At 49.3% G+C, this 23,385-nt stretch overlaps 1 long non-coding RNA gene across 1 annotated transcript; it reads right to left on the bottom strand.

The window, feature by feature from the left end:
• Positions 1–268: 268 nt before the first annotated feature.
• On the bottom strand, positions 269–21,812 carry LOC115093329. The gene is made up of 2 exons (XR_003857334.1): positions 21,464–21,812; positions 269–4,775 (listed from the first exon to the last, which is right to left on the bottom strand). It is a non-coding gene; the product is annotated as an uncharacterized LOC115093329 (long non-coding RNA).
• Positions 21,813–23,385: the final 1,573 nt, after the last annotated feature.

Raw genomic sequence — 23,385 nt, 5'->3', positions numbered from 1 at the left:
ATCTCCTCCTGGCAGCTATCACTGACAGAGCTTAACCTGTGCCAGGGGCCATGGGTCCCACTCCACCCCCAACCACAGCAAGTAAACTTTTTTTTTTTTTCTTATACACATGAACTGACCCTGCTAGTCACTTGTTGAAGCTTCTATGACCTTGGGATTGGAGCAGATTCAATGTTTCATCTGCTGTAATAAAAGACAGTTTGTCTTTGAAAGCTGATTGAGGAGAGGTGTTAAGATCTACTTAATAGGATTTTATTCTTTTAGGGAACCAAGAGATTTAATCGGTGCTGTCAGGACAAATATCCACATTTGCTGTTTTGGTTTGTTTTTTTTTGCAATTAGCTGAAAATCCATTTTAAAGGGATAAAGGATAGATTTGGGTATCTGGTTTTGATTTCAAGATCTTCCATGCTGACATGTGCATGGTATGAGTCATAGACTCGGCAATATTAGGAATTAAAATTCCATGTGAGAACCAGGTGATGGCACTAGACAGCAGCACAGACTATTCAATCTGTTCGAGCAGTGCTACTGTTGCACATGTTGTGCTTTTACACTACTGGGTACTTTAAATAAATTAGTTTGCCAACAATTTTGCAAGATTCAGCTTTCTATATAATAATCAATGCAAAGTAGCAGTGGTAATTTTCGGTTAAACTAGAGAGCAGCACCTCTGTTGCAGGGTCCCTCAGCCATGGCTATGGTGGTAGATTGAAAGGCATACTCGCCAATTAGATGGACTAGAACCCTCCTCACTGAGGCGGGGTCCTGCAGACAAGAATGAGTGGCCAGAACAGCCCATTCAGCTCAGCAGGTATCAAGGTGACTGCAGGATGGGAGAAACCCTTAAGGTTCAGCTGGGAGCTACTCTGGAAAGGCTCCCTCACAAAAACAGACCTGCTGTGCCTTAGAATTACCTAAAAAGAGCAGCTCTCGGAGCTCGCAAGGAACCGAGGGCAACCACCAGTCAGAAGCAGTGACATCCCTTCCCCAGCAACGAAGAATGAGGAACACATATCGTGGGGGTGGACAATTGGGTGTTCAGTGGGGAAACCAGTGGAATCGCTCCTTGGAGATGAACATTGGGAATCAGGGCATCCTGCTTCCAAGTACCTTTCAACTCTCCCATTCACTGATCACTAAGGGGCAGAAGCCATCAATGCTCCTCAGGCAGCTGCTACCCTCGGCTGGGGTAGGTCACAGTAATCAATGGAGGAGCCCCAGCAGAAACACTGCTGTTCCCTGGCCTCCCAGCAGATGCACTGATTCAGAGATAAAAAGGCCAGGAGTGGAACCTCAGCAGCTTCCCCACAAAAGGGTGAAAGGACATATTCCTCTTCCAAGGGAGAAGACTCCAGAGCCTTCCCTCCCGGTGGCTGCTCCCCTTAGGCTAAGATCAGGAATGTAGTGACCTAGGACTACAAATCCAGACGGGGCCTCTGCTGTCTGCTGCCCTTGGCAGCTCAGGGCCCCCGAGATCATCAGCATCCATGGTGCCCAACAGCCCTAGGCCAGTGATGCCCATCAGTGCTCCGTCAGGACAGCGCCAAGGCACCTCATGCGCACCAGACCCCTATGCTAGTACGTCTCAGCGTACCTTGAGGAGAGAATGACACCAGTGCTTGATCCATTTAGCGCCAAAGCCCCTCCTGCTCGAGGGCTTCAGTGGCACTTAAGAGCTCCCAAGAACCGCGGCAGTTGACAGCCTTGGGGGTTTCTAGGGCCTAATGGCCTCCATGGCAGCCTGCACCTCAACGGCATCAAGGGTGTCGATGGTATCAGGGCAGCTCCGCAGCGCGACAGCCCCAAGGGCAGCCACGGCATCAGAGGCCATTCATGCACCTCAGTAACACTGGGATGGCCACTTGTGCACCTCGATGGGATTGAGGGCATAGAGAGCCTCGCGTCTACAACTGCCTATAGCACAGAAGGCCCTTACGGCATCGAGGGCGCCCTGGCACCTCAACGGCATCAAGGATGATCATGGTGCTCAAGGGCAGTCCTGGTCCACATCGCTGCATCAGATTAACAGTAGGCTGGTCACAAAAGTGCATGGGCAACTGTAACTGGGCATGGCCCTGGTGCAGCAGCAAACTGCTTGCCCTGACTCCTCCTCAGCCTCTCTCCCAGAGACTGTACTGCCATCACCAACAAGCAGGAGAGGCGGCTATATCATCCTGGGTTCCTGCCCTTGGAGACTAGTTCCTTTGAGTGTGGGAAGGATGAGCTCTCCCCTCCACCGTAACAGTGTGGTCCTCGATCTCTGCACTGTCTGAACCTCCACTGATGCCAATCGATCAGTGAAACAACATGGAGCTCCTGCCCGGGTAGAACTCAGGCGAGTCCCCAAGTCAGCAACCTACACGAACTGCACTCAGTCAGTCCTGCCAGCAGCGGACAAAAAAAGTACAAAAGCAAGGAGGGGACACAGAAACTAAACTGCAGGTGCAGTATTTTTTTTTTTTTTTAAAGGAAGAAATACTCTGCCAGTCTACACCATGACTACGGCCTGCCATGCGGTTAGCAGAAGAGAAAGGAAAGAAAACTACCGTAAGGTAAAGGAAAGAAAACCGCTGCAGCTCTAGAAGAAATCACTTATAAAGACTGTAGAGGAAGAGAGCAAAGCTGAATACTGTGAGCACGCCGCTCTCACGCCCACACATCTCTACGGGAAAAAGAGACTGAGGGACTCTGCCTAGGGAGCAGAGTGATGACCACAGCTGCACATGCTCAGCAGGGCATGGTTGAGAGTTCTAGAATCTTTGAGATCAAAGTTCTGTGCTGGGCTCCATCTGATGATGTCACCCATGTGTGAGGACTGCCATCCTGCTTGCTTAATTACTCATGATGTATGGTGTTATTTTGACCACTATCAAGTATGCAGAATTTTAAAATTGTGTGTGCAGAATTCCCCAAGGCCTAGCAAATGCAACAGCAGAATGGAAGGAGGTCTGCTTGACATTTTAGCCAGAGCTGCTCTGCAGCAAGGGCACAGGAGTATAGAAAGCAAATTCTAGGGCGAGCCAAGGCTGGAATCTGGTGCCCCTTACAGGATGGGTAAGGGAAGGGCGAGAGGGTCTAAAGCAGAAGAGGATAATATGGTAAGAAACTGCCTCATCACCTTCCTCAGTGGAGGAGAGGAGACAGTAGTGGAGCTGATAGAAGGGGCAGTAGCCTGGGGCTTCCTGAAGGTGCTGGTGGTGACTGGACAAGGCTGTAGGGGAGGGTGATTCAGTAAGGAAGTTATCAGATGATGGCTCTGGGAAAATCACAAGGGGGAGAAGTCAGAGACAAAAGTTGGAAGAGAAGATTACATCAAGGCAGTGGCCATGCTGCTGAGTAGGGGGTGAGTAGAGCAAAGTTAGAGGTCAGGCAAGTTCTGAGGTATAAGTCAGAGAAGGCATCAGTGTGGCGGTTAAAATCCCCAAGAATAAGGGAAGAAGGAAAGCCAGGAATCAAAGTCAGTGAGAATGGAAGGGGGGGGGTGGATTTATGTGAGTATCAATAAATGACAGCAGTCTGGAGAGACAGTGAGGGGTGAACAGGCAGATGGCATCAGCCTCAAACAAAGAAATAAAAATAAAGAGGAACTGAGGCAGAAGACTGCGTTGACACCTGAAGAGCAGCATCCTAACACCAGCACTGCACAGCAAACCTCCATGACAGAGAGCAACTGAAGCAGAGTCCTCAGGGAAGCGTCAGGTCTCCGTCAAGGCAAGAGGATGCACAAGAGATGGAGAGCTCACGGATGTAGGAAACAGAGTGGGCATTGCACAGGGAACAGGGATGGGCTCAAGGAGCACAGATGGTGTGAAAGCTGCCTTGGAGGCCCAGATATCCCCAGCTGAGAAGATGAGGTACTGGCAGGGAGCGTGGAGATGGTTCAGTGAGAGGAAGAAAGCTTTGAACAGGGCAGAAGACAGAGAATGGAGAAGGTAGATTTGATAGTAGAAGTGGTTAGAGGCAGGGAATAAGCTTGGGGAAGATTAAAAATACAGCAATAGGAAATAAAGGCCTGAGGGAGCCTGGGAGAAATATGCAGATGGGCTGCAACCTCCCCCTCTGTGCTTAAGGTCATTCTCATGTTGGCCCAATAAGAGGCATCAAACCTGGCAAACCACACCCCTTTTGCATGTAACCAGCCTGCGCATTTCAATTTCCTGTAAATGTAAAGGCTTCAGTATAGCAGGTCCTTTATTATAAACATCAGAGCCCTGTCAATGAGATTACAGATAACAGAGAATGCTAACAGATCAGCTAAACAAATTAGAGTGGCATTTAGTGACCGCACCACAGGACGGAAGCCCCCAACGTCATCCTGTGTTCCCCAGAATCCAGCCGACTCCTGCGAGGGGCATGAGCGCTGTCTCTCCCCTGCTGCGTGTGGGGCAGTAAGCAAGTTCTCTCTCTGCTGCTAATGGAGGATGACATGGGACATGCCCCCCTTTCCAATGCTTGTAGGAACGACTCCCACAATCAACTTTCATGCAGCATTAAACAAAGAATTCAGGCCTGAAAGTATCATAATACTCTGTACGAGGACTGTTTAGCATGAAAAAAGCATAATCTTGAGAGGTAATCAGCAGAAAGTCCCTTCCCTCAGCTGCCAGAGACCTCTTGTGCAAGAGCTTGTCGTCTCCCCTGGACATACTCCCTCACGTTAACAGTCACATCCTGGTCCAGGGCTCCATCCTGCTGAGCTTCAGAATATGGAGGTGCTGCCATCTTGAACAAGTCCCAAGTGCAGCCCGGATTGCTCCACCCTCAGGAAGTTCCTACATGAAAGTGCAGGGGGGAAACAGCAGAAACAAATATTTAACAATCTGACAATGCTTCCTACAACAGAATACAGCTCCCAAATCCTACCAGAACGGCCTCTGCCCCAGCCTACTTCTACCCTACTCACACTCCCATGAATACTTTCAGCCCAAATATTTCCTTATCCTTCCAAAGAAGCAACTTTCACAGATTTCAGCTGCTCAGACAAGATCTTTCTAAGCAAGAGCATTGCTAGAGATGGCACACACCAGCTCCCTACAGCCCCACCCCTAAGGACCTGCTGCTATTAATAACTCAGGATATACTGCAGGCCCCACCCCCTAAGGACCTGCTGCTATTAATAACTCAGGATATACTGCAGGCCCCACCCCCTAAGGACCTGCTGCTATTAATAACTCAGGATACACTGCAGGTCCCCTCTCCCTACAGCCCTACCCCCTAAGGACCTGCTGCTATTAATAACTCAGGATATACTGCAGGGCCCCTCTCCCTACGGCCCCACCCCTATGGTCCTGCTGCTATTAATAACTCAGGATATACTGCAGGTCCACTCTCCCTACAGCCCCACCCCCTATGGTCCTGCTGCTATTAATAACTCAGGATATACTGCAGGCCCCACCCCCTAAGGACCTGCTGCTATTAATAACTCAGGATATACTGCAGGCCCCACCCCCTAAGGACCTGCTGCTATTAATAACTCAGGATATACTGCAGGCTCCACCCCCTAAGGACCTGCTGCTATTAATAACTCAGGATACACTGCAGGTCCCCTCTCCCTACAGCCCCACCCCCTAAGGACCTGCTGCTATTAATAACTCAGGATATACTGCAGGGCCCCTCTCCCTACGGCCCCACCCCTATGGTCCTGCTGCTATTAATAACTCAGGATATACTGCAGGTCCACTCTCCCTACAGCCCCACCCCCTATGGTCCTGCTGCTATTAATAACTCAGGATACACTGCAGGTCCCCTCTCCCTACAGCCCCACCCCCTAAGGACCTGCTGCTATTAATAACTCAGAATATACTGCAGGGCCCCTCTCCCTACGGCCCCACCCCTATGGTCCTGCTGCTATTAATAACTCAGGATATACTGCAGGGCCCCTCTCCCTACGGCCCCACCCCTATGGTCCTGCTGCTATTAATAACTCAGGATATACTGCAGGGCCCCTCTCCCTACAGCCCCACCCCCTATGGTCCTGCTGCTATTAATAACTCAGGATACACTGCAGGTCCCCTCTCCCTACAGCCCCACCTCCTAAGGACCTGCTGCTATTAATAACTCAGGATATACTGCAGGCCCCACCCCCTAAGGACCTGCTGCTATTAATAACTCAGGATACACTGCAGGTCCCCTCTCCCTACAGTCCCACCCCCTAAGGACCTGCTGCTATTAATAACTCAGGATATACTGCAAGCCCCACCCCCTAAGGACCTGCTGCTATTAATAACTCAGGATATACTGCAGGCCCCACCCCCTAAGGACCTGCTGCTATTAATAACTCAGGATATACTGCAGATCCCCTCTCCCTACACCCCCACCCACTAAGGACCTGCTGCTATTAATAACTCAGGATATACTGCAGGCCCCACCCCCTAAGGACCTGCTGCTATTAATAACTCAGGATATACTGCAGGTCCCACCCCCTATGGACCTGCTGCTATTAATAACTCAGGATATACTGCAGGCCCCACCCCCTAAGGACCTGCTGCTATTAATAACTCAGGATATACTGCAGGCCCCACCCCCTATGGACCTGCTATTAATAACTCAGGATATACTGCAGGCCCCACCCCCTAAGGACCTGCTGCTATTAATAACTCAGGATATACTGCAGGCCCCACCCCCTATGGACCTGCTATTAATAACTCAGGATATACTGCAGGCCCCACCCCTATGGACCTGCTGCTATTAATAACTCAGGATATACTGCAGGCCCCACCCCTATGGACCTGCTGCTATTAATAACTCAGGATATACTGCAGGCCCCATCTCCCTACAGGGGGTAGTAACTGTTGCTCTATGCAGGTTACCTCCATGTACCTTTTTCTTCATTTCATGCTCTAGGCTTTACGGATCCAATGTTTATCCCAAGCCTTTATCAATTAGTTTACTGTTTTTGTCCTCTCCACTTGCTCCGTACGGGCATGCCAGGCCTCCACCGCCCTCTCCATGAAGAAATATTTTCTGACATTGATTCTGAGTCCTCCTCCCTGGAGTTTCATTTCGTGACCCCTGGTTCTACTGTCTGCTTTCACAAGGGAATGTATAAGCTTTGAGATGATGATCTGAGGATTCCAAGAAAGCATAAAATAGCCCTAGAGGAATTCTGCACTACTGTGGAGAGAAGAATTTGCGCAGCGTTCCCCTCCTGCACTTAAATTCCATTTTCTACACAGAATTTGGCAAAGATGAAGCAGGACCCGGCTGCCACAAGCAGTGGCCAACCCTGTCACGACAAAGATGGAGCAAGCCCCAGTGAGAGGGAATCTGTGTGTAGAGGTGTGTGTGTGTAATACTGACAAGCCTAGGGGGTGAGAGTGAGCAAGAGTGAGGGTGCCTGGGTGTGCTGTCAGAAAGAGCAAGCTTATGTGAGAAGACTGTAAAGGAGTGCGTATGTGAGAGACTGGGAGCTGGTGTATGCACGCGAAAGAGAGGGAGGGAGCCCGCACGAGGGGGTGCGTATGTGCGCGAGCGAGAGGGAGCCCGCACGAGGGGGTGCGTATGTGCGCGAGCGAGAGGGAGCCCGCACGAGGGGGTGCGTATGTGCGCGAGCGAGAGGGAGCCCGCACGAGGGGGTGCGTATGTGCGCGAGCGAGAGGGAGCCCGCACGAGGGGGTGCGTATGTGCGCGAGAGAGAGGGAGCCCGCACGAGGGGGTGCGTATGTGCGCGAGAGAGAGGGAGCCCGCACGAGGGGGTGCGTATGTGCGCGAGAGAGAGGGAGCCCGCACGAGGGGGTGTGTATGTGCACTAGAGAGAGGGAGCCCGCACGAGGGGGTGTGTATGTGCACGAGAGAGAGGGAGCCTGCACGAGGGGGTGTGTATGTGCACGAGAGAGAGGGAGCCTGCACGAGGGGGTGTGTATGTGCACGAGAGAGAGGGAGCCTGCACGAGGGGGTGTGTATGTGCGCGAGAGAGAGGGAGCCTGCACGAGGGGGTGTGTATGTGCACAAGAGAGAGGGAGCCTTTGTGAGGGGCAGTATTGAGAGAGGGGTCAAACTCTGGGAGTGGAGATAGAGTGAAAGGGGGTGAGCCTAGAGTGGGAGGGGAGAGATGGTGGCAAGTGGAGGAGTTGGGGCCTGAGAAGGAAAAGTGAAAGAAGACTGGCCAGGGGAGAAGAGACTCTTACAGTGAACTTCTAGGGAAATTCTGCTCAAAATATTTAAAACTCTGCATCTTTAAGTAATAACTTTTTTCTGTATTACATTTTAAATTAGTTTCTTAGACTGTCATGTACAATGTATTATTTCTGACCAATGTAAAGTGTGCAGAATTTTACATTTGTTTGTGCAGATATCCCCAGGAGTAAAACAAGTAGAGGATCCTTAGTGGCAAGACACTGAAGAGGCAGCAGAAGCAGGGTCTCTCTGGCGGGCTGCAAGTACAGTAATAACTAGAAGTCCTAGTGCAGGGCAGCTCTGGTCCTGGAGGGTCCAAATGCATCTGGTTTTCAGGACGTCCAAAATAAATACGCATAAGGTATAACTGCATGCAAACATTTCATGCTTATTCATCATGGATGTCCCCCTTCCCAAAACAAGCGCCACATTTGGAAAAATTATCTACTCACAATGGCAAGACTGCAACTAGAGAAAATACCTACAGTACCTGAATGTAATCCACTTTGAAGCGCTGAAAAAAGGGCGAAAAGCGGAATATAAATCTAAATAAAGACCTGAGCTAAGAAGGGACCGAGCATTTGCTTTAGTAGGTCCTTCGCTCTGGAGCTCCCTGCCAGACTGTATCAGGGCTAACTGCAATGCCAACCACCAGTTCAAAAAGGCAGATACCTCGGCATAGAGCTTCTCATCCACTGGGCCACGGCAAGATCCATCCTCTGCTGTGGTGCTCTCCCTTCCCCTCTTCTTTCTAGTTTTGCACTGCAGCGGGAGGGTTGTTAGCACCGGGCCCCGCAGCTGAAGGCAGAAGAATGCTGCATTGGGCCCAGTTATGTGGCCCAAGCCAAGTGACTGAAGAGAGAATATTGTTGCGACGTGGCTGGGTGGCCAAAGACAAGTCAACATGGCAGGGCTGGGCCGCGCATCCAAAGAGAGAAGGTCGATCCACACAATGGAAGACAGGAGGCTGCGGCATCAGCAGCAGGGCCAAAGAGAAAAAAAAAAGACAGACTACTGCTTCCGCAAAATGCACATTCAAGGGATAGAGAGAGAGTGAGAACCAATGCAAGCCTGCACAGGAGAGCACAATACCCAGGACCAATGGGTATTGTGCTCTCCTGATAGCAGATGCGAGACGGAGTCAGATTTCAAAGGTGACGTCAGCCTACATATACCCGTGCAGCATGCTTAGCTCTTCAGTATTCTCCTCGAAAAGCCAGTGTGGATAGGTGTTGCTTGATACTTGATTACACTTGTGTATACTTGATTGACTTTGGCACTGGAGACCGCTGGTGCGCTGAAACAATCAACGCAGACACCTAGGTAACTGCGGGTGTCTTAACAGAGATAGGTCGAGGCTTACCCGTACAGTCTCGAGATTGATATCTGCGGTTCTCTATTTCTGGAGCAGCTGTGAGCGGGATACTGAGTCCATCTGTCTACACTAAGGAAAACAAAATTATCAGGTAAGTAATTTCTCCATTTCCTAGCGTGTAGCCAGATGGACTCAGGACCAATGGGACGTACAAAAGCTACCCGTGGCCCACTTAGTGCTGCCCTTGCGAAGGCTGTATCCACCCTGGCTTGGACATCCAAGCGGTAGAACCTGGAGAAGGTGTGTAGGGAGGACCATGTCGCCGCCCGATAGATCTCGGCTGGCGAAAGCAGCCTGGTTTCAGCCCAGGAGACTGCCTAGGCCCTTGTAGAATGTGCCTTGACCTGTAGAGGTAGTGGTTTTCCTGCCTCTATGTGGTCAGCATTAATGATCAGCGCTCTCCAAAACTGGGAAGCATGCCTATCCTCTATTAACCTCCTCCTCACCAGCATGCACTTGTCTCTCAATCCCCAAAAAACCGAACTCCTTATCATCTCATCTAAACACTCTTCAATCCATATTCCTCCCTCCTTCTCTCCTTCCACTTTCCCTAACCACACACACAATCTTGGTGTCATTCTTGACAATCAACTCACCTTTAAACCCTACATCAAATCCATCCTCAGCAACTGCTATTTCAAACTGCAAACCCTAAAAAAACTTAAACCCCTTTTATATTTCTCTGATTTCCGTACAGTACTCCAGTCTCTTATTTTTTCTAAAATAGATTACTGCAACACTCTTCTTCTAGGCCTCCCTGCTGCCTACACCAAACCTCTTCAACTACTGCAGAACACTACAGCTCGTATCCTCACCAACTCGAACAAGCATGATCACATCACTCCTACTCTAATCGATCTTCATTGGCTACCTATACAGTCATGCATCCTTTACAAATCTCTTACCCTCATTCACAAAAGTATCACCAATGTCCAACACCATTGGATAAATCCCCCATTCCTTCCTCGCACCTCTACTAGACCAACACGCGCCTCTCTCCGAGGAACCCTATCCATTCCAACCATCAAATCCACCAGACTCATCTCCACAACAAACAGAGCGTTCTCACTTGCTGGCCCCTCCCTGTGGAACTCCATGCCCGCTGACATACGCATGGAAACATCTACGCCCAAATTTAAAAAGAAACTTAAAACCTGGCTCTTTCTACAAGCCTACCCCTCCTTATCTACTTCCTCTGCTCCCACACCCCCTGCGACCAAAGTCTAAAAACCCTTTCCACGCTGTGTCTCTGATAACATCGATTAGCTCTCCTAAAACTCTTACAATCCCCCCGATTGTCCCGTCACTTTTGTACAGAAACCATTCTGATATCATTTCTCCCCAAATCATTAATCCTTACTCCTGACTTTCCATGCAATGTCCCTTCTTCCACCCTCAAAACCTAGTAACTACATCGACCATCTTGTAAAATATTGTACATAGTCTTCTATTTTATTTTATTACTTAAACGTTCCCCCTCCCCTCCTTTCCACCCTCAATTTGAATTTGACCCTACCTTTCTCCTAATAATTTTTGTTTTGTTTTTTGTAATGATTTATCTCCATGCTTTATTGTTCACTGTAAAGGGCCCCATGCCTAATTGTTACCCTTGATATCACTGTTCCAAAGTTATTTGTAAGTTATAAAAGTTTTAAGTTATTTGTAAACCGATACGATGTGCAAACGGTTGTCGGTATATAAAATCTTTAAAATAAAAATAAATGACTTCTTTGATCCAGCAGGCTATGGTCGCCTGCAATGCCGCTTCCCCTTGTTTCTTCCTGCTATGAAGAATGAATAGGTGATCAGTTTTGCGCAAGGAGGTATCGGACTCTGATTCTGCCGACATTCAGGTGGCGAAGGAGGCGTGAGTCTTCCAAATCCCTGTGTTCATCTGGTGATGGTAAGGATATGGTCTGGTTCATATGGAACTGGGAAACCACTTTCAGAAGGAAGGATGGTACTGTACGCAGCTGTATGGTGCCTGGGGTGAACCTGGGGAATGGTTCTCGACATGATAATGCTTGAAGTTCAGAGATGCGCCGAGCTGAGCATATTGCGATCAAGAATGCAGTCTTTAAGGTCAAGAGGCGTAGAGTCAGACAGCTTGTTGGTCTGAAGGACTCCCCTGCTAGAAGTCTAGTACTAGGTTGAGGTTTCATAGAGGCACCGGCCACTTTAGAGGTCGTTGGAGTTGTTTGACTCCTTTCAGGAAGCGAGACACATCAGGATGAGTTGATAGTCTGATGCCATCCGCTTCGGACCTGAAACAGGCCAGTGCAGCGACTTGAACATTAAGGGAGTTGAGAGACAACCCCTTCTGCATGCTGTCCTGTAGGAATTCTAGGATCGTGGGAATCTTGACTGTCCTCGGAAGGAGGGCACGGCCTTCACACCAGGATTCAAATACTCTCCAGATCCGTATGTAAGACAGATGTGGAGAACTTGGGTGCTCGGAGCAGGGTGTCAATCACGGCTTTTGAGTAGCTGTGTTTCTTTAGGTAGTCCTCTCAAGGGCCATACCGTAAGAGAATCAAGCCGGGTCTTTGTGGGAGATCGGTCCCTGCTGAAGAAGGTCCCTGTACGGCAGTAGACGCAGAGAATTCCCCGCCAATAGTCTTCGAATGTCCGCGTACCATGGTCTTCTTGGCCAATCCGGGGCGACTAGTAGGACTAGTCCCCTGTCGTGCTCTATCTTGTGAATGACTCTGCCCAGTAGTGGCCAGGGTGGGAAGGCATACAGGAGGTCTTCCTCTCGCCAGTTCTGGACAAGAGCGTAGATTCCTTGAGACTGTGGTTCTCGTCTGCGGCTGAAGAATCTGGGGACTTGGGCATTGCGACGAGTTGCTAGGAGGTCCATGGCTGGGGGACCCCAGCGATTCAGTATCAGCTGGAAGGCTGTGTCCGCCATTGACCATTCCCCCGGGTCTAGGCTCTCTCTGCTGAGATAATCCGCTGAGATGTCTTTTCCCACGATGTGGGAGGCTGAAATCCCTCACAGGTTTGTTTCTGCCAACTTCATGAGAGGGTCTATTTCCAGAGACCCCTGCTGGTTCCTGGGTCTTCCCTGGCGGTTGATGTAGGCCACAGTTGTGGCATTGTCCGACATAACTTACAGACTCGCCTTGGAGTCTGTGGCTCGAGCTTCCAGGCGGTTTATGTTCCATTCCGCATCTGTCCCTGGGCTGTTAGTTCCTGACAGTGGGCTCCCCACCCTCGCAGACTCGCGTCCATGGTGAGCAAGATCCACTTTGGTGCAGATAGGTTTACGCCTCTGCTTAGGTGTTCTTCCTGTAGCCATCATTGAAGCTGATGCCGAATCTCTGTCAGTAGCTGGAGGCGAATTGAGTAGTTCTGGGACACTGGATTCCATCATGACAATAGGGAGCGTTGTAGTGATCGCATATGGGCCCTTGCCCATGGAACAACTTCCAGGGTTGATGTCATGAGGCCGAGGACATGAAGGTAGTCCCATGCCTGGGGCGAACAGAGTTCAACAGGTTTCGCAATTGACCCATTAGTTTCCTTCTCCTTGGAGGGGGAAGGTAGACCTTGTCCAGCTTGGTATTGAACCGGACTCCCAGGTATTCTAGTGACTGGGAGGGCTGTAGGCATCTCTTGGCTGTGTTCATGACCCACCTGAGCTCTTGTAGTAAGTTCTTGACTCTGGTGGTCGCGTGACGACTCTCCTCCAGAGACTTTGCTCTGATCAGCCAATTGCCCAAGTAAGCATGTACCAGAACTCCTTCTTTCCTCAGTACAGCCGCTACTACCACCATAATTTTGGTGAAGGTTCTGGGAGCGGTGGCTAGTCCGAAGGGTAGCGTTCGAAATTGGTAATGATTGCCCAGTATTGCAAAGTGCAGGAAGTGCTGGTGGTCCTGATGGACCGGGATGTGAAGGTATGCTTTGGATAGGTCCAGGGAGGTTAGGAATTCTCCCAGTTGCACTGCCATAATAACAGAGCGTAGGATTTCCATGCGGAAGTGTGGTACCTTCAGGTAACGGTGACAGCCTTGAGGTCCAGGATGGGCTGGAATGTTCCTTCTTTCTTGGGAACGATAAAATAGATGGAATAGTGACCAGTATTTTGTTGAGATGTAGGCACCAGAGTTATTGCCTTCAGGCTGAGTAGTCTTGCTAGTGTGGTTTCCAATGCCAGTCTCTTGTAGTGGGAGTGGCACGGTGATCTCATAAATTTGTCTGGGGGGATGCTTTGGAATTCCAGGACATACCCCTCTCGAATGATAGTTAGGACCCTCCTTTGGTAGAAGAGGGTAAGTCTGCCCCCTATGTCTTCTTCCTGTGGATGGGTCTGCGTCTTCTCATTGTGGGGCACAGCCGGAGCCTGCCCCTGAGCTCGCTCCTCTTAATGTGCTTGTTCCGAAAGGACTGAAACCTTCCTAAAGTATGACGTGCTTGGGAATGTGTGTTCCTGTAAGGTTTAAAACGCTGCGATCCTCTACCCTTGTTTCTTCGGGGGGAGGAGCACTGATATACATTATACACCCAAGTGGTGTATAATGCATTCCTGGTATCACCATTTACAATGTGCTTCTGCTGACTCTTCTCTCATCTCCCTTCTCCCCTTTGATTTCCTTATATATTTACAGTGCCTTACATGTATTACCTTCACAATGTACGTTTGTTAACTTCTCCTTCATCTGCTCCCAATTTTAGGAACCTTCGTTCCTTGTAAATAGTTACCCAGTTTCTGTTTGCTGATGTTCTTCTATTGTATGCAAAGTTTACTGTTCTATGTAATGGCAGTGCCAAAGGTTCTGTCTAATGACACTGTCCAAAAAGTTTTTAGTTTTCTGGAAACCGATACGATGTGCAAACGGCTATCGGTATATAAAATCATTTAAATAAATAAATAAATATGTTCTTTTGTTCCTGTCTTTAGGTGATCGGGGTACTGGGGTTTCGTCCCATTTGTTGGCTAACTTCTCCAGTTCGCTCCCGAACAGGAGAGATCCTTTAAAAGGCATTTTTGTGAGGTTTTGCCTTGGAAGGTCATGTCAGCCAACCGGTTTCGGAGCCATAATTGTCTTCTGGCCGCCACTGCGGCAGCGACACCCCTGGATGATGTGCACATGAGGTCAGCAATAGCATCGGTGAGAAAGGAGAACTGCAGGTTCCATTGCTTCTCTGGCGTGGTAGCGTCTCTGGGGAGGATCAAACAGGAACGTGCCACCAAGGCGCAGCAGAAGGCAATTTGTAGCATCATTGCTGAGACATCAAAGGACTGCTTAAGGATGGCTTCCAGCCTTGTTTTGAGTGCCTTCAGTGCCATTCCTCCCTCCACAGGGATTGTGGTGCGTTTTGAGACACCACAGATCATAGCGTCCACTTTAGGGAAGCGTAGAAGTTCCTTGGCCGTGGGTTCCAGCGGGTATAGGGCTTCTAGTGCCCGTCCCCCTTTAAAACTGGCCTCTGGAGCGTTCCATTCCAGGTCAATCAGTTCCTTGATGGGCTCCAACATAGGAAAATAGCATGAGGCTTTACGGAGGTACACCAACATGGGATTATTTTTCGGTTCCAATGTAGGATCCGTGCCTGGGAGACCCAGTGTTTTCATAGTTAGGGATACGAGGGCTGGTTAATTCGTCTTTGTGGAAGAATCGGGAGCATGGTCCAGTATGACTCCATCCCTGGGGGACTTGCCCTTCTTCCAGGGAGTCTGAGGTGTCTGGATCCCCATCCTGGATGATCTTGGTTAGGAAAGGCATGTCTTTGTTGCGTCCGGTCACAGACGGCTGCGACTGCTCTGCCTTACCCCTTTTTCTTCCCTTTTCCTCCTTTTTGGGCACTGATGATGGCTGCCTCTGGTTGCCGAGTGCCCTCAGTATCTCCAGTCTAGCATGGGCGTTCCAGTCCGCCATGCTCACTCCCATGGCATCCTAGGGCTCGCGCACCTCTCCTACGCTCAAATACATGTCATGGCAGGAACCTCGGGGGTGACCCCACCGCATGACATCAATACCTCCGGGTATTTCAAGCCTCCGCTTTGCTACCACCATTGAGTTAGCAAGGACTTTGGTTAAGCTACTCTGACTGCTCTAAGCTGCACGCTTAGACGCCACTCTACACTCCAAGGGCCTCGCTCCTTCAGAAGCTCAAGACTCCCGCTCCTCGGTGGTCTCTCGCTTCCATCTCCCTTCGGGGCCTTATTGAGACAACCGCTCCTCGGGGTCTCTCTCTCTCTCTTATTCTACAGAATTTCTGGACTACCAGGTACTCGTTCCTCGAGGGCCTACTGTTCTAGTATCCTGTACCACGGACCTTCGGTCCCACCATTTCTACCAGGAAGACGCCTACACTTCTGTGAGTACCTTTACGATCCGGTGGTCCAACTCCACCCCACCAGGCTTGGCGCGGCCCGCTCCGCAGGTCCCGCCTCTCTGAAACATCTGGGTGAGAATCTACTTCTGAGACTGTTGAAAGTATTGGCACCTCATGGACGTCAGTGCCTGATCTTCCTGCTTCATACCATCTATCTACAGCAGTTCAATAAAGCCTTCCATTCTGTGTCTGAGTTTAGCCTATCACTGTGTTCCCACGGGGCTCCTCCCTTTGGGCGGTGTCATCTTCACAGTGACCAAGGGTCCACAATGCCACAAACAACAGTCTCGAGAGCCTCGAGAGGTGCTGGGAAGGACTTGTGCTTCCGGCAGCGGGGCTGGTTGCGCCTGGACAAAGGTTTGCAGCCCTTTGAAAAATTCCATCCAGGAGAAGGTTCCTGGGTCCATGTTGAAGCCAAGAGGGATTGCAGTGGTAGCCCCAAAGGAACTTTCCTGTGGGGGCACCGAGTTGGACAAGGTTAGGTCTGGGGTGCCATCAGTGGTTCCGGATCCCGCTCCTGGCTGTGAGAGGTCTTGAATTGGCTCTCCCTGGTTCTGTTTGCACTGCTGGCACAGGAGGAATTCTAATTCAGGCTTTGCAGCTCTCAAGTGGCAGGCTGGGCAAAGGAAGGGTCCCTTGGCCTTCTTGGAAGGTGGTGCCATCGTTTGTGCGCATGTAGGGCTTAAAAACTCATCAGTGCGAGAGTTATGCGTGCGGATGCTCTTAGTTGTGCGTGTCGAGAGTGCAGAACCTATGAGCAGTACATGCGCACAAGTTATGCGTGCAGGCGGCGGGTTTTGTTTGTGTGGCACAGTTATGCGCGCAGTTGGGCGTGCGGCCTAGTTGTGCGTGCAGTTAAGCGTGTATCCCTAGGACGCGCTCAAGTTAGGTGCCTCGGGCCTTTGGCCTGCTCCGCGTGTACCGATGGCGAGGGGGGAAGATGGCGCCGATGACCCCGGCGACAAGATGGCGTCGTGTCGTGTCCCCCCCCCCCCCCCCGGAGGGTCTCCACGTGTGGACCCTTGACCAGATCGGGGCCTAACGAGAGGGAGGCTGCTCAACCCGATTTAAACCTCGGAGGAAGGTCAGTACGGCTATTCGAGCTTTGGAGACCAGAGACTTAGAAGAAAAGTTTCTACCTTACCTGGTCTTGGCGCTTACCGGTCGTGTGCCGGGCGGTCTCCAGCTGCGGGGGGAGAGGGAAATACCTTCACTGCAGCGCTCGAATCTGCACCCGCTGCCTTTCAGCCACCCTGGAGGCAACGTCCACGCCGGGAATCGGCCGGCGGACTAAGGCTCACCTCTAAGGGATATTGAATCGACCTCAGGAAAGTCTAGACTGGGGGAGGGACTGTTAGGTTTCACCGCAGGAGAAGCGGGGCTCTCTTCTTAAAGGTAAATTTTCTTCTTTCTTGTAAATGTTACACTATTCTCTTTTGGATAGTGTCTGCATCTGCTATGGGAGATGGAGAAATACTGAAGAGCTAAGCATGTTGCAAGGGTATATGTAGGCTGACGTCAGCTTTGAAATCTGACTCTGTCTCCCATCTGCTATCAGGAGAGCACAATACCCATTGCTCCTGAGCCCATCTGGCTACACACTAGGAAATAGCGTGTGCAAGAATTGTGTGTGAGAGCAACAGCATGTGTAAGAGCTTGTGTGCACATGTGAGTGGGGCTGCAAGAGTCCAAGGAGGTAGATGCTGTTGCTTGCACATCCCTGGGAGAAAGAGAGCATGCAAGAACATATACGACAGCATGAGAGAGAGCTTATGCATCAGCATGTTTGTATGTGCCTGAGAGAGAGAGATTGGGAGCCTGTGTGCGGGTGTGTGAGACACCGAGAGAGAGAGAAAGAGAGTCTGGGCGTCTGCTTGTGCCTGTGAGAGAGTCTGGGAGTCTGCTTGTGCCTGTGAGAGAGAGAGAAGATAAAGTTAGAGCAGCCTTCCCTCCTCCAATCCATGACCATGTCAGGGTGACTTGAAATCAAAACGATCCCAGGTATGCAAAGAATTTTTTTAAATCCTTATTTTAATTGTGTGGTGTTTGAAATTGCTGTCATTTTGAAATATTTTATTTTGCAAAATTTATAAAAATGTTGTAATTCTTGGATGTTAGTTGGCTGTTTTAACATTTATTCTTTTTATGTCTTGATTGTGTGTCTGAATGTTTTATATCTTGATTTTATTGCTTGATATTTTGAGAGGAATAATGATGTTTCTGTTTTTCCATTTCCGCAGGCTTGTGATTTCCACTTCGGTTTTTTTGTTGGCACTTTTCTATTTATACTTTATGTCCTTTCTATTTTGTTTTGGCGAGGATCTGTGTTGTGTAACATTAATTCTTGCTGTGAAAATGTTGGTACTTCTCATCACTGCTCTTACGACATTATCATCATTCCTTCTTCATTTCTATTTTAACAGAAGTTTGATCTTTATTAATTTCACCCACATGCAGAAAGCAGTTTTGAATGCTATTGCTGTAAATATTTTTTCACACATTTTATTTTCACTGTTTGTAGATATTAGGCAATTATTTTAACCAAGAGATGGATTTAGCCAGTGTTCCCTTTAAGGACTGGGTTGCTGGTGCATAAAACGAATAGGCTTTTTGCATCAAAGAAAGTAGTGCTCACAGGGTAATGTAATAACTTTTGTACACAGCAAAGCAATCCTTAAAGGGAAACACTTGGGTGCTGGGGAGAAGAATCGGATCTTAAGGGGGATTGGGTTTAGAGAGAAAAGTGTGAAGTCGGGGTGGAAAGTAGTTCTGTTCAATTAGTTAAACGTACATTTCCTGGCATGACCAATGACCAGCAGGTATGAATATATGTAACATTGTAAAATTTGGTTTGGTGAACTAAGTGGCTCAAGCAAACTTGAAAGGGTGCCCTGTGTCATACTAAAAGGATTATAAAAGTAAACAAGAAAAAATACATAACACAAACAAAACCAATAAACAAACCTAAAAGAATGAAACTGTTATTTACTCTTTCGGATAGTAGAAAGACTAGGGGGCACTCCATGAAGTTAGCATGTGGCACATTTAAAACTAATCGGAGAGAAAGTTTTTTTTTTACTCAACGCACAATTAAACTCTGGAATTTGTTGCCAGAGGATGTGGTTAGTGCAGTTAGTATAGCTGTGTTTAAAAAAGGATTGGATAAGTTCTTGGAGGAGAAGTCCATTACCTGCTATTAAGTTCACTTAGATAATAGCCACTGCCATTAGCAATTGTAACATGGGATAGACTTAGTGTTTGGGTACTTGCCAGGTTCTTATGGCCTGGATTGGCCACTGTTGGAAACAGGATGCTGGGCTTGACGGACCCTTGGTCTGACCCAGTATGGCAATTTCTTATGTTCTTACATAAATGTCTCTCTAAACAAAGAGATGCTCTACCTTAGAAGGTTAAGGCCAGACTGATTTGAGTAATATCTACTCTAGTTTGCCATCATAATGGTCCTCAGTTTCAAACAAGGTGATGCAATATCGTGCACTTAGGCTAGCGCATAGGTTGATGCATAACCTTGATGTAATAAGGGGATCGGCAAATTCAAACCAGCATGTAGCTAATAGCGCTCATCGTGCCATGTTGATGAGGCTGTTAGCCAGTACCTTGATGTAAAAAATCACCGTGCGCCCGATGCACGCATTTTATCATTTTATCACCCCTGCATTTTATGCAGGGGTGGTTATCTCCCCTAGTGATAACCACCCCTGCACCAACAACACAATAACCCCACTAGCAAGCCATGTCAGAGACCTTGGGGCCACCCTTGACTCTAGAATGAATTTCAAAAAATTCATTAACGCGACAACTAAAGAATGTTTCTTCAAGCTACAGGTCCTGAAGCATCTAAGACCGCTCTTACACTTCCAGGATTTCCGTTCTGTGCTTCAAGCAATACTGTTTTCAAAGATAGACCATTGCAACGCTCTTCTACTCGGTCTCCCCGCCTCTTCGACCAAACCTCTACAGATGCTGCAAAACGCAGCGGCCAGGATCCTTACAAACACACGGCGCAAGGACCACATCACACCTATCCTAAAATTCTTACATTGGCTTCCTATTCAACATAGGATACTGTTCAAAGCTCTCACTATCATCCACAAATCGGTCTACCAACAATCCACTCTCCAACTCACCTTCCCTCTGGAACTACACACATCCTCAAGACCAATAAGAACTGCCTACAAAAGTAAGCTCAAGGCCCCTCCCAACAAATCATCAGTCCACAACTCCATTAACAAGCGAGCACTTTCGACAGCAGGTCCGCTACATTGGAATTCGCTTCCTCAAGACTTACGCCAGGAACAATGCCATTTAACCTTCAGAAAAAAACTTAAAACCTGGCTGTTCACACAAGCCTACCGTTGAAGGAATCCATTTCAACCAACTCTCTCACCCTTCAACCCACCCTTTATCCCTCCCCTCACTCCCAACCTTTTTCCCTTTCCCCTCTCTACCTCAACCCACCTTTTTTCCCGCCACCCCCCATCTGACATACCAAGTATATATCCGCTGATTATAATCCATGTTTCTGTATTACTAATTTATTGTTTTATGTTAATTTATAGTTTGTAATTTTGTTAACTTATTGGTTGATTCTTGATCTCCCATTTCTGTTATTGTTTAATTCTGTCCTATCTTCCGCCATCCATGTTATTACTCTCCCTGTTTTAATGTAACTTCTCATTTCTACTTATACGTTAATTGGTTCCCCCATGTTTTAATGTAAACCGGTACGATAAGACCTGGTCTTGAGTGTTGGTATAGTAAAAGAAGTTAAATAAATAAATAAAATTTTAACTCAGAACAGAAAAGCAGAAAATACTTTTCTGTGGTTCCTCTGATTTAGTTTCCTTGCAATACTAAGTAGGAAGAACAACAGAAAGCAGCATCACAGGGCAAAAAAACCCCATCTTGATGGTCGCTCGTAAAATTGAGCGTCCGTTTTCCTAACCCACGTCCAAAGCCATGGACACGCTAGGGACACACAATTTATCCTTAGTGTGGCCTCTCAGTGTGGCAGCTCATGTTCCTATTGCATCATGAACCCAAGAGAGGGGAATGAGGGAGCCAGGTAAAAAGCCATGCATCCATTTTGGACGCACGTTTTTTACGCTCACTTTATTGCATCAACTATAAAGTTTGAAAATGGCACCTTTGATTGTATAATTTGTTCTGCACTCTTTGTAAGTTGTACTTCTGTTGCATTTTTATTACTGAGACGGTTTCATTACGAGCACCACCTTGTAATGGTTTCCCTGTGAAATTGCAGAATAGGTGTTTAATAAATGCAAGTTTGTAGCACTTCAGGGGCAAAGCTGCCCACCCCTTTCCTGGCAGAGCCGCAAGCATTCACCTATTCAGGTCTGTCTGGCAGCTCGCTCACTCCTGAGGATTGGATGGTGGAAATGGCTCAGGGTGGCAGTGCCCTCAGGGGGCTGGGCCTGGCTTAGCTCGGAGAGGGCGAGAGTTACCAAGCAGGGGGAGATGAGGGCTGGGAGTCACTGGATGAGGGAACAGGCAGAGGCTTGGGGACTCGCTGGCGGGGGGGGGGGGGGGGGGGAGGCTGCAGATTCAAGAGACGTGAAGGGGAAGCGAGGGCCTAGGACTTACCAGACAGAGGGGAGCAGGGACTGGCACGGGGCCGGGGCTCACCAGCAGGGGCGCCGGCTCGCTCTCAGGGCAGCAGATACACGACCATGAAGAGCAGGAGGTCGAAGGCGACGAAGAGCCACACGTCGAAGCAGTACGAGTGACGGGCAAGCGCGCGCAGGCAGCCCCGAGGTTCGGGCTGCGGTTCCGGTCCAGGCCGCCGCTCCCGAGCCGCTTCCATCGCTGCTTCCGCCTTCTGCACCAGCACCGCACGCACGCACCTCGCTTACTGCGCAGGCGCAGCCGACTCGCTCGGGCGGCAGGTGATTGATTGGTAGGGGGTGCTGCGTGTGGCCGCCAAGCCGCGGTTGGCGGGTTGCTGTGCGCGTGCGTGGCCGCCATGCCGCGGTTGGCGGTTGCTGTGCGCGTGCGTGGCCGCCATGCCGCGGTTGGCGGTTGCTGTGCGCGTGCGTGGCCGCCATGCCGCGGTTGGCGGTTGCTGTGCGCGTGCGTGGCCGCCATTGCTGCGGTTGGCGGTTGCTCTGCGCGTGCGTGGCCGCCATGCTGCGGTTGGCGGTTGCTCTGCGCGTGCGTGGTCGCCATGCTGCGGTTGGCGTTCAAACGCATTCGGAGGCTTAGGCTCAGTAATCAGGGAGCGGCGGAGGAACGCGCCTTCTGTCTTTGGTAGGGTTGCCAGCGTTTCCAGAGACCGAGACTGGACACTGGAGTTTACATGCTCATTTGCATACATTTTTAATAAATGCACATAAATATTAAATCCAGCCTCTCGGAGCAGCGAAGGAGAGGCTGCTCTAGATCCGCACACAGCATGTACAAGCTAACAGAATACCTGAAGCCTCAGTCACATAAGGAGAACCCAGACACACCCTGGCCAAATACAGAATAAAGAGACCAGAAAGTATAACTACAAAGGTGCAGACAAAATCCAAACTGGAAACTGCAACTGCCCTGCCGGTCTGTATGCAGGGACATCACCATTCCTCATAATACAACAAGAAAAGCAGGAAATAGAAAACATCCATCATAACAGTAAAACCATACAAATAAACAGAAAAAAATATTTCAAAACAGCTGACACATCAAGTAACACATAGTAATTAAAACTAATAAGGATTTAAAAAAAAAAATCCCTTGCTCTCCATCTCTGGGAACCTTTGATTTCCAGTCACCCTGAGATTGCTGTGGATTATTGGAGGAGATGTGTGTGCTGGGGGGGGGGGGGGGGGTCTCCTCTCTCTTCCCATTCACTCTCTCTTACACATGCCCTTCTCTGTCGCTCATAAACACGCAGGCTTCCTTCCTTACACACACTCCGGCACATACTCCCGCACACTCACACATGCTGCTGAACAGGGAAGGAGCCAGGACTCAGAAGAGCTCGACACTGGGCAGCCACACAGGGTGCAGTGTACAAGGTCTGGGATGGAGGCATTGATTTACTCATCAGGGGGGGGGGGGGGCCAGTGTTCAGGCCATCACTGTTAATGGCCTGACGGACAGTTCCCATGACAGCATGGCTAATTCAGCCCTGCTATCGATGGGGAAAAAAAACGAGCGCAGACTGGATGCCCATTTTTTACCGCACATACATTCACCTTTCTTGGCGTCCATTGCAATAAGCAAATGGTTTGCTACGTTAAAAAGGACGTCCTAGGGATAAATTGTGCAGCCCTGGCACGACCATGGCATTGGACGCCCACTTGATGTGGCTGTGTGCAGCTCGGGAAAACGGACGCTAATAAATTGAGCTAACCATTTTCATAATTTGATTGCCATCAAGACTTTTTTTTTCTGATGCTGCTGCTTTCTGTGGTTCCTCCTCCTTAGTACTGCGACGATATTAAGTTGGAGGAACCAAAGAAAAGCGGTATTTTTTTCTGCTTGTCTGTTCAGGGCTCGAGGCGCCTCAAGGCTTCACTCGG

This window comes from Rhinatrema bivittatum, chromosome 1 (genome assembly GCF_901001135.1).
Source record: "Rhinatrema bivittatum chromosome 1, aRhiBiv1.1, whole genome shotgun sequence".
In the NCBI taxonomy this organism is placed as follows: Eukaryota; Metazoa; Chordata; class Amphibia; order Gymnophiona; family Rhinatrematidae; genus Rhinatrema; species Rhinatrema bivittatum.
The sequence above is the reverse complement of the archived record's forward strand: the minus strand, read 5'-3'. Positions and strand labels throughout refer to the sequence as shown.